The sequence below is a fragment of the Protopterus annectens genome, chromosome 10.part0, assembly GCF_019279795.1.
Source record: "Protopterus annectens isolate FY-2018-M chromosome 10.part0, PAN1.0, whole genome shotgun sequence".
Taxonomy (NCBI): domain Eukaryota; kingdom Metazoa; phylum Chordata; order Ceratodontiformes; family Protopteridae; genus Protopterus; species Protopterus annectens.
Genome location: NC_056744.1, coordinates 398,136,868 through 398,149,340, shown reverse-complemented (window position 1 = coordinate 398,149,340; position 12,473 = coordinate 398,136,868). Strand labels below are relative to the sequence as shown.

The window sequence follows — 12,473 nt, the reverse complement described above, 5'->3', positions numbered from 1 at the left end:
TAAAGTAAGCATTCCAGCAATTTAACCAAAGAATTAAGGCTATGAGATGCTAGACTTCATCATGTGGTCAATGGTTTGATTCCTCCAGTCTCCATGTGCAGGCTGTGTGAGTCTGAATAGGTCACTTAGGCACATACCTCTCAACCACTTAGCACAAGAAATCAGGACAAAGTAAATAATGGGGAGACGGTGACAAAGAGCTAAAATAGGGACAGATTTTAAATATTGCTCTTATATACTTAATTTCTAGAATAAAAGATTTTGTTTTAGCATGCATTTTCTGAAGGCTATGAAGTCTGAAACACTTACGTCTGTCATTATTTAGTTATTTTGGTTCTAAATTATTTGCCAGAAAACCAGATTTTTATGAGGAACAGACTACAAATATGAGGTAAAAATCTGGACAGTCTATGAAAATCTGGAAAGTTGAGAGGTATGTTTAGACAGTATCCCCGGATTGCTCAGAAAGGAATTTATTCCTAGAGTGTTTACTCAATTGCTAAATGAAAAATAAAAAAATAAAAAATCTGAAGTAAAGTAAATAAACAGTATGTAAAATCAAAATGAAATAGTAATATATGTGCATGTAACCTCCCATCCTCTTCGGATTGCCTAGATGAAATGCTGTGTCAGCTTTGAGGACAAGCTAGTTTCAGAACATTGCAATTCTGGCCTGATAAGACATAATCCCTTGAACCTGGAGTGTTTACCTGGAAACCTGACTGGCAGTAAAAAGAGATAGGGAATGATAGTTTAGTTAATACTAAACTAGTGTCTAGCAGTTCATGGCCTTTGTCAATCCAAACCAAGAGAAATAAAATTCAGATATTGCATAAGGGCATAGCGGCACTGCATACATTTTAGAATCTTTTCTTACACTGTTATGTTCTCTCATGTGCAGTAGTTTATTTTTTAATCAACTGCAAGTAGAATTAAGTGGTACAATGGCTCATTGTTTACTATTGTGTAACTACCATTTCACTTTGTGCTTTCTTTCCTGCTTGCATACATCTTGGTTCACTGAGGTCAGTGCTTTTTTTTTTTTTTTTCCAAAGCAGACCAAGGGTGACAAGGAAATGAAATAACTTGTTCAGGGTCATACACAATGCAAATATGAAGGGATTAATAAACACAAATATCCATATTGTCTTCCCAGGGCCTTAACTAATGGTCTATTCTCCATGAAGGTAAGCAAAACCTGAAAAGAGCCGAGCCTCAGGTAAACTGAAATTATAACATGGAGGTAGGGAGGTGCTCCTTTATTAGAGCGAGCAGTCATGAATGCAGTACAGTAAACATATGGATATGTGTGTTTTTCATGCATATTTATTATTTACTATCATTTTTCGTATATGCTGAAATTAATGCTTTTATTCACATATCTTTTTTATTTATTATTTTTATTCAATGCATATAGTTAATGAGCTCCCGAATATACATTTGTTATGAGTTCTTAAGCATGTGATTGCTTCTTTTCTTAATGATTGGCTTATTCTTAATTGAATTGCCTATAAAATATGGGTAAATCTCTTTCTGTACATGACGTCTGATGTAGCAGAAGTGAAAGCACTTACCAAGTTACAGTTGTTAAATAAAGCTTATTTCTCTTTTTTATTTTACCCTCGGCTTATGTTTTATTCCATTGGTATTCTTATTTAACATATGCAAGGATATATTGACATTCTTTTTACCCTTTTCTCTCCCCATGACATTTTCTGTCATTCATATTCTCATCTAATAAACCACACTATGTGTCTATTGATTATGCATTTCTAATGTATCATTGCAGCATACCTCTCAACCTGTTAGAACAAGAAATATGGACAAAGCCTAAATTAAGTGGGGGATAATAGCCCAGAAATAGTAACAGGTTTTAAATATTGCTCTTATAAACATAGAAAGTTGTTAGAAGGATTTTTGGAGTGCATTTTGTGAAGGATATGCAGTCTGAAACTCAAAGATATGTCATTATTTAGTGACTTCAGTTCTCAGTGATTTGCCAGAAGACCACAAGTTTTATGAGGAAAAGACCAAAAATATGTGGCAAAAATCTGGACATTCTGCAAAAATCTGAACAGTTGAGAACTATGCATTGCAGCACATTCCACTAGTTAACCAGTTCTTCCAAACCAGTTCTCCCTTAATTTTTGTTTATAATAGCATTGTTACATATATCCAAATACAGGCTACTGGACAGAGAATCTATGCTTGTGGCTATATGTAGAAGAGAGTGTCATTTGCACTTTTTGCCCGTCATTATTTTCTTGTTTTACAGGTTTACAGCGAGTATCCATTTCCAATGACTGTTACCACTAGGTGGCACTGTCTCTCCAGTGTTGAATTCTTCAAATGCTTCTACCATGGAGGCTTTTAGATGTCTCATTTCCATATCACATGACTAGAGAAGGAATGACAGAAAGCTGCAATATGCCTTTATTTTCATGTGACACCATAAAGGGGTACAAGTTTCATGTGTAATATATATGATTTTTTAGCACTTAAAATGATTTCTGTTATTATTAGATGTTTGTCTGCAATGGAGGAATGGTTTGTCACATCTCTAACATCATTTCAGCAAGAAGCAGTGTGGTTTTTCATAAGCTGCATTATCAAGACTGAAAACCCTTGAGTTACCAAAGTGAAGAAAATAAATGGGTTGGATTTGAGTGCTTTTGACATGAATAGTTATAATCTAAGACAAGGGAACATGTACTTTGTGTTCTCCGGAGATGTCTACAAAGCAAACAAAATTACCTTTGACTATTTTCATTTTTAAACATCTTCCAAACAACAAATTAGTGAGAATGTCTTTAACTCTTAACAGCAGCCCTGGCAAAATATTATTGAGAAGAGGTTTGTATTTGTGCTGCATATGGTAGAGGGCATCAAAATTGCACATAGATGCCACTGTAGCATATTGATGGGGAGGGGAGAGCAGAATCAATAAAGTGAAAGGTAAAAAGACATTGTTATATTTTTGGTAAGGGTGAACTTTTGAAAATTGTAGACTGAATTGATGGTCTTACAGTGGTGATTGTAGTTATGAGAACTAATGTGCATATTAGAACATGAAGCATGAATCCACAAGTATAATGTAGCAGATTTCTGAATAAGTTTAACCTGAGCTGTTCCTTTACAGCTGTGTTTTGGCTGGGTGGGGCTTGTAAAAGGTAGGAATTTGGAGGATAGAACAGCAGGAGGGACACTCATTCACCCAAAAACATCACACAAATGAAGTGAACAGATACTTATTTTTTTGTCTTATAAGTATGAAAACCATCAGTATAGATGTTCAAGCAGCTGCCAGTAATTAACAAATACAGAAAATGTGACAATGACAGCAAAAAGTCAATGAAAAATATGTAATGTAATCTCTGAGAATCCGAGATGTACTTAAAAACTCAGAGTTTCAGGTTCAGATCCAGAAAGAGTTCACATATAATGGGCACAAGGCACAAGTATCTCTGTGGAGCTCAAACTGCTGGAAAAGAGACAATGCATTTTGTAGATATCTATTAGACAATAAAAACTTGCTTTTAAAGTGGAAGCTGAGGAATTTGGTCTTACCAAGTGATCTTTTTTTTTCTGCCATACAGATTCCTTCTGATGGTTATAATAAACAAACCGTGCAAATAGATTGATGGTAGCAGCTAATTTGAAGTTCATTGGTTTAACTTCATAGTAATGCCAGAGCATTTGTTTATGCTGCTAATGAGTCAGGTCGAAGCCTGATTTGGTTAAAAGAGGTACTGAACAGGTGCCAGAACTGACAGCACCTTGTCCCTAATGTAAAAACAAGTGGGTGGAACCACTTTGGCTCTTCCTAACAATAAAGAGTGCAGAGCCGACAAGCTGCAGTCATGTTTTAGGGCAAGCATGTGCTATGACTATGTCACTGAAGATCTAAACACCAAATCAGGAGTCCAGAGAATGAAACTTCTTGGCTGACTAAAGGTATACAATTATATTTTGATGACCACATTTTCCACTGGACAAACAGCACATTTTCAGTGTAGGGTTGAGAAGAAAAGTTTCAAGTGAGTAACAGGATAGAAGAATGCCCAATAGACAAAAACATCAAAAACACTTATAGTCATAGATCTAGCCAAAACAGAAAAGCCGTGAACACCACCCAGGATACCTACTGAAAAGGAACTTGAATTAAAATTGCTGTTACTGTCATCAGAAACTCAAATGACTGGTGCCAAAAACATGGCCTCAAGCTGAATACCAAAAAATGCATCATCATCTCCTTTGGGGAGAGTGACGTCCCCACAAATTATCACATTAACAACAGCGTCCTAAGGACTCAGTCAGCTCGTGAGGGATTTGGGAAACCAGGTTGATAGCAACCTGACTTTTGACCACCACGTTGTACAGAAAGCCTTCTATATGGCTCACCTCATAAGTAAGGGTAGCTCATCCAGGGATAAGGAGGTCATAACATCCCTGTATTCTTCCCTTATAAGGCCCATTATTGAGTACAGTGCCCCTTTCAGCATGTTCCTCCCAATGCACATGCAGCAGCTGGAGAGACCACAGAGGTTCCTTACCAGGAGAATCCAGGGCCTCACATATCTACCATACACAAATAGGCTAAAAGCTCTATCCCTCTATTCAGTTTCATACAGACTCCTCAGAGGTGACCTCTGTCTGGTATATAAGGCGATCAGAGACCCCAGCTTGATGGGACTGTTGCATATCTGCAAGTCAATCTCCACTTGAGTAACTCACACGCGCGACCTCAACCTGGTCTGTGACATCAACAGGACTTGTTGGCGGGACAGATTTTTGTCCCAGAGACTCCCCCATCTATGGAATAGACTCCTTCTCCATGCCAAACAGAGTACCTCTTTACCCCTTTTTAGTGTAACCTGGATAACTGGATGGGAAACAGAAAATATACCCCTGGGATTCCACCCATGTCTCTGCTGGGCAGGGGCATCGGGTGCTGACTTGTCTAAACATGGGCTAAACTCTTGGTTAGACTTATAAGGGCTTCAGGGCCAATAGCCTAATAACCTCCTATGATTATCTACTGGAAGAAAATTATACACATAGCTATTTCTATAGTATGACAAGCATGGCAATCACCTTGGCTGAAGTGCCACCATACAGAGACCCATCTGAGGGGTGGAGCACTTTTTCTGAGGTTACCTCTGGGAATTACATTGCCTAGAAATGATCCTGATTATATTAATTGTTTAAGTGAAATGCAATGGTTTTCCCATGCAGTTAACCATAACTCTCAAACTGTCCAGATTATTTATTTCTCTTTTTTTACTGGGAAATTCCGACTGGGGTATATCCCATTTTCAGTGGAGGCCCAGAGAGGAAAGCGCCATATATTAGGCAAGTACATTTATAGACAAAGAAATGACATTTTGTAAAATACATTGAGTTTACATGAAAATAAAATTATGTAAATATATCCAGAGCACATTATACTACATACAGTAGCCTATGAATTTAAGGAAGTACATTTTTTTCTTTCATGAGGTAGTTGGTTACAAAGAAATGACAGATATAGACCATGGATGTATTATGTAATGTGCTTATCAGTTGGAAACAGAGGAGGATAGCAAAGGCAGCAAGGGATTTAGCAGGAAGTAGAACTTAAGAGGACAAGTAGTTCAATGAAACATTAGGTAGATTGAGGTAGAGAGCTGTAGACCTGTATTAAAAAAAATAGAGGTAGTGGTAGTTACCGGGGAAATAGATTTTGTAGGAAAGAAAGTAGGTAGAGGGTGAAGTGGTAATCTGTATAATAGTGTAAATAAGAGTTGTGGGAGAATATACAGTGAGATTTCTTAGTGATAGAGATATAAAGTTAGATAAGATTAGGGTACAGAAAGGTTAAGTGAAGGGGAATAATGTTGATGGTGAAGGTTAGGCTGAGTATGGAGGGGGTTAGCCTGGAGTAGTGCATGAGTACAACCAGTTATTTAGCAGGTGTTTCTTTAGTGATGTTTTGAAGCCATGCAGTGTGTCTACCTGGCTTATTTCGGGGGTGGGATCCAGATTTTTGCTACCTGGTTAGAGTATAGTGAGTCTTCTGTACTGTTATTTGACTTTTTGAGGGATAGAAAAACTTTGTTGTTGGATGGTACGGCTCAGTTGGTGGTATAAGGCTGTAGTATTCCTTTTAGAGCTGGGCGTTTTTCTGAGGAATTTATTAGTTTATGGGCTGTGACAAGTTGATGGTAGATAACGTGATTTTTAAGTTCTAACCATTTAAGGCATTTTAGTGTAATGCAATGGTGGGTTTTTGAGGATTATTTGTTGCAAATTTTACAGTTTTGTTACAGACTGTCTATAGTTTATTTTTGATTGCTAAGATTTGTAAAGATGGGTGAGGCACAGAGTAAGGATGGAAATAGGTATGTCTGTGCTATCTTTTTTCTTGAGTTATTAGTGAGAAGTTTCCTAGCCCTGTAGAGGGAAAGATTAGTTGTTTAAAATCCTACCATAACTATAGATGTCCTTCTCTTCCATGTTGCAGTATTCTCACGTGTGGGATCCTTCACCTCAGGTGACCCGAACGTCCGGCTGATATACCATAGCTTAAGCCTGGCTGCTGTAAGGTGCGTGCGACTTCACACGCAGGGCCATAAACCGTGGGCCATTTAGCACTTGAGAGAAAGACTGAGCTATCGAGCCAGGATTCTATTCTGTTTTCTTGAAGTGAGGATAGTGTTTTGGGATGAGCAAATTAGACTAGCATCCTCTGCATAGTGTACCAGGGTAGCTTGTTTAGTGTTGGAGTATAGTATAAGTATAGTATAGATTATTGCTAAAGATATTGAAAAGTAAAGTTCCTAGACTGATCCCTGGGGGACATTGACTGAGACTGTGAGGGAATCAGAATAGTGTTGTTGCCATTTCACAGCTTGTTTCCTATCGAATAAGTAACTGTTGAACCAGGTCAGTCATGGGGTATTGAGGCCTAGAGAGGCTAGGTCCTCAAGGAGTTTCTGGTATGAGACAGTATTGAATGCTTTGGATAGGTCTAGGGAGACTGTTGAGACTAGGTTACCGTTGTTTCAGAGTTGATTAACTGTATTTGAAAGTTTAAAAGGGCATTAGTGGTGCTATTATTATTCCTAAATCCATGTTGAGTCAAGGAGAGTAGATTATGGTTGACGAGGTATTTGAGCGACTGGTATGGATACATTTTTCTATTATCTTGGACAGGGTGGGAGGATAGCTATTGAATGGTAGTTGGTTAGGTCAGTAAAATTTCCACCTTTATGTAGGAGTATGATGTATGATATTTAACAGATGTTGGGGACATGATTTTCTTTTATGGCTCTATTGATAAGCATGGAGACTGGGAAAAGTTATGTAAGATGTGGCATAGGCTCAACAGTATATACATGTAACATAAAAGTTGGAACTAGACATTTAACATACATAAAAGGTGGTAATAATAACTATACAGTATAAGAAAATTATGCTTTCTGTAATGCCTTTCAATCTGAATGGTCTTACAGATAAATATAAAAAGAGAAATTGTAGTGAACTATATTAAAAAAAATGTAGACTACAAATAGCTGTGCTACAGGAGACATGCCTGGAAAGAACTGAATATCTGAAATTGATAAAGAAAGGTTTTCAGGATGGTAACACGGTGGAATATCTGGGGCAAAGGAAAAGAGGGGTAATTATTGTGTTGACCCTCCACCTCTGGGCCAGTAACCTGAATCCTCACCACTGGCACCTGTGGGGAACGTTCACTGGGAGGTCAACAAGTACACTCACAGTATCTCAGCTGTCTACATCAAACACAATCAAGCACAATTTCCCTTAAGAGCACACAGGGAACACCACCAGTCTGGGGCTGGTTTCTCCCTCTTTCTCCAGATCTCCAATAAGACTTCCCACTGGCACAACTTTAGAGATGAGATCTCAGCTGAGTGTCCAATCCAAGACCCCCAGCACCCTCTCTGTCCAACCAGTGCTTTGTGTCCAAGGTTTAAGTATATTTAATAATAAATAGTAAAATAACAAAAACATACTAAGTATATAGTTACAGTAAAATCAGAGTTCAAAACACAGGACATATTTAAAATAACATTGAAGGACAGGCTCATACAAACAAAGAAAAACAATATCTAAGCTAAGTTTCACTGTATTCCTGACTGAATCTAAGGGAATCTCTATTCCCTAATAACTTACTTAACAGAGCAAGGCAGATGATGTGGTGAATGGTCCTTCTTGTCAGGCCCAAAACAGAATAGAGAATGCTCTGTCTCACCAAGAGACTTCTCAAAATAATATCTAAAATATTACCTCTGAGATAGCTTGCAGAATGACATCACATCTGGTCATCTGACTTCTAGTTCCCATGCAGATCCCCATTGCTGGCAGCTGGTAGGATTTAGCACCTGCCCATAAAAATGCACACACAAGGGACTTTGCTCAGATCTTTGACAGGTGCTAGAAGTTATAAAATAATTGCATACCTCCACACTTCCAGAGTAGTAATTAGTTCACCCCAAAGACAATACAGAGAGCTTCCTAGTACAGACTTTGTGTCTCTGGCCGCAATGAATCCTGTGAGATAGCATCTTTATGGCCTAGACTATAAAGTGATTTAATTTTAGATATATTTTTAAAGTTTCTGGACTGAGGTTAACCTTCTGATGTCCAGTTTCCTCTGTTAAAACATATACCTCTGAATGGGTACAGTAGTGCATGTACATTTCTATTCTTTCCAGTAGGGCACACTGTGGATACATTTCAAACACAAGCACTTTACAAGTACCTTTTCAACACAAACATCTGTACAAATCAATTTGATATACATGACATACAGTTCTAATACATTTGTAACATGAGCATCTTGTATAAATCAGTTTGATATTCACAAATAACATATAATTATTTACAAAATTGCTGCTAGCTGTTCTCACAGTACCCCCTATTGCCACAATTATATTAATTGCAAGAGGAGCTCCAATAGTGATACAAGAGGAAAAAAGATAATAATGGAAGATATTATATAGTACTAAGTGGCTATTGGCAAGGGAAGAGGATTTCACTGCCATTCATCTGCATTCCACCTAAAACTGCTATAATGGTGCTTAAAAAATTTCTGGGAGAAATAATTAGCTTTCAGCCAGGAATATTACTTATATGTGGAGACTGGAATTTGGTTTGCAACAGTGACGATATGTCTGGGGGCCTAGAAGGGGAAATAAAACAATGGAGGATAGATTTTTGAAGAATTTTATGAAAATGTTTGGCACAGAAGATGTGAATTCAGTACTAGGAGTTCAGAGTGAATTTACATATTCTCCAACCTACAAAAACTGGGCTAGGCTAGATAGAACTTACATCTCACAGGAGGAACATGTACATTTAATTGAAGGTCTTGAAATGCACCCAATAACTATTTCAGATCATGCGCCAATAATAGCTAAAATAAAAATGCAAGACATAAAAGAAAAACGAGACACTGGCGCTTTCCCACCTATCGGCTGAAAAGAGAGGAATTTAAGAAATGGGTTTTGGAATTAATTCAGGAACTACTAGAGAAGATAGAAATTTCTTCTGAAAATATAGCTAGCGAGTGGGATAAAATTAGAGTGGAGTTTAAACCTAGGGTGGAAATAAAGTAAAGGGAGATATGGCTAAGAAGTAACAAGAATTATTTAGAGGGACTGACAAATGTTAAAGTATTGCAAAATAGGGGGAATGTGTCAGAACAAGAAAATTGAGCAACTGCAGAATGCTAAACAGAAAATAAGGGATTACCTCGATAGTATGCATGAGTTTAGGAAGATTACTGTTAAGCAACTGTTTTTTGATAATAATTGTAGAACAGTTAGCACAACAACTCAGGCAAGAGAAAGTGGAAAGGGCTGTCACCAAACTTAGGGAACAACAAGAGATCCTGTAGAAGTATTAGAAATATTTCAAAAATTGTATGGAAGTTTGTACAAAGCAGAGAAATATGAAAAGCAAGAAAAGGTAAAAATGGAAATGTTTATGGAAGAATTAAATATGCCAAGGTAGAGGTAGATGAGGCTCAATTACTATCAGAATAGGAGAGATGAGATGAGATAAAAATGGCTATGTATAACCAATCTACAGGAAAGTCCCCAGGAATAATGGTATTCCTGTGGAAGTTTGGAAGCTAGGAGGTAAAGATCTGGAAGGTTTTGTTTAACAGTATTTTAAGAGGAGGAGGAATACCAACATCATGTTAAAAGGTGGTGGTAATGGTAATACCTAAAGAGGGTAAAGATCCATCAGATCCAGCTTCATAAAGGCCAATTTCAATACTAAACCATGATTATAAAGTGTTTATGTCTAGAATGGCAAAGGTAATACCAAAGTTGAGAGATATGGATCAGTGTGGTTTTATGGATGGGAGTTGACAATATTAACAGAACATTAATGATCCAGAAGGAAGCAGAATATAAGAAAATACCACTGTAATTGGTGGGTCTTGATGCAGCGAAAGCATTTGACAAAGTAGACTGGGACTTTATGACCAGGGCAATTGAAGCATTTGCTTTCCATGATAAAATTATAAGGTTGATCAGAGGTGAATATTAAAGTGGGTGGGATCCTCTCTGATAACTTCTGCTTGAGTAGAGGAACCAGGCAGGGTTGTCTGCTTTCCCCTTTGTTGTTTGCATTACATTTAGAACCACTGGCAAAGAAAATAAGGGACTCAGAAATTAATTCAAAGATATAATTGGTATGGTAGTCAGGAGAAGCTGGCTGTATTTGCAGATAAAATTATTTTATACATGACAAAACCAGAAAGGGATATTACAGTATTGTGGAACATTTTAAGACAATTTCAAATCTTCTTTGGATACAAAATTAATGAAGCTAAAACAAAGGCAATAACAGTAAATTATGTACCCACATACAAATTGGTCCAACAATATCCATATGTATGTGGACATGATAAAATGAAATATTTAGGAGTATGGATTTAAAAATGACTCTGTTGTGGCAACTAAGGATATGTGGGAAGAGACTAAGCAGAAGATAATACAAAAATTGAGAAACTGGAAGATTTGTTACATGGATATAGCTTCTAAGATACAAGCAATTAAAATGTTTTTAGCCTCTTTAGTCTTATACAGAGGTCAGGGATATTTTTATCAACCAAAGGATAAGCTATGGATAGCAATCAAAAAAGAGTTGAAGTATTTTATCTGGGAAAGGAAGACGGCAAGATCAAGTGGGATAAGCTGATTCTCCCAATAGAACAAGGCCGACTAGGATTATCCAATTTGAGGGGACATTTTAGAGCAGCACAGTTAAGGCTCTTATACACAGCACAAGCAGAAAACTCTAATTCAAAGTGGAAAGGAATGATGCTTACATAGGGAGGAAGCTCAAGAAATATGGAGAGACTGGGATTTTGGATGCAGACTCTTAAGGAGAACAGCCAAAATCACAGAGTATTATATTCATAAGATAACAGGGAGAATTCTAAGAACTAAACCAACACAAGAATGGAGAAAAGAGATTCTGCCAATAGGGATGACTGTGTTTAGATATACAGATAATAGGTAAGAGGGGGCTGGAATTTATTGGAGAAAATTGACAAAGGAACCAAGGTATTGGGGGCAAATAACTAGAAAGGGAAAGGTAATAGAATAGGAAGAGGCCAAGAATTTATTTGGACTCCAGGTTAGAGATTGCCTTCCCTATCAAGGATTGATATCAGAGTATAGACAAAGAGAAAGAGACAGGGGGTCCTAAATGAAAGACCAGCACTGGCAGCATTTTTAATAAAATCTGGAACAGAAACTGCCATTAAAAAAGGAATAATTAGTAGAGCATATAAAATATTGCACGATAATTATAAGAATCAATCAGAGGAGCTTAGAAAGGATTGGGAAAAGAGATTGGATAAGCAATTTACAAACAGACAATGTGGTATAGGTTCATAGGTTCATAGGTAGGTACTAGGCTATCGGCTCAAGGGCCTAAGTAAGCCTAGCCAACAAGGTTCCCTGGCTTATGCCACCCAAGAAAGTTATTTTCCTGTGCTCCTGTCAAGCAGAGCCACTGAAGTGATCCCCAGGGTGTATTTCCTATTTCCCATCCACTTATCAAGATTTTTCTTGAAGAGTGCTAATGAGGAACTTTGCTTGACATAGATGGGTGGCTTGTTCCAGAGTATGGGAAGTCTCTGGGACAGGAATCTATCCCTCCAGCATGTCCTGTTCATTGTGGTGACAAGGTTTAGATCCCTAGAGTGTGTAGCTCAGAGGGATTGGGATTTCGTCCCTAGAGTGTATAGCTCAGAGGGATTGGGATTTCTTTAGTGTAGTATGTCCAACAGCTCTGGGTTTGACATAGCTTTATATGTTAGGCAGAGATCATCTCAGAGTAGGCGATATGCTACGTAGTAAAGCTGGAGTTTTTTGAGACGGTCAGTGTAGGGCATCTGTTTGAGGCCAGTAATCTCTTTGTGAGGTACTTCTGTGGCCTTTCCA

At 37.6% G+C, this 12,473-nt stretch overlaps 1 long non-coding RNA gene across 1 annotated transcript in view; it reads left to right on the top strand.

Annotated features, from left to right (window-relative positions):
- The first annotated feature begins 1,087 nt into the window (after positions 1 to 1,087).
- LOC122812790 overlaps positions 1,088 to 12,473 on the top strand; it is a 273,611-nt gene continuing 262,225 nt past the window's right edge. The window contains exons 1-2 of the long non-coding RNA XR_006366567.1: positions 1,088 to 1,187; positions 2,276 to 2,459. This is a non-coding gene — a long non-coding RNA (uncharacterized LOC122812790). The remainder of the gene's footprint in view (positions 1,188 to 2,275; positions 2,460 to 12,473) is intronic.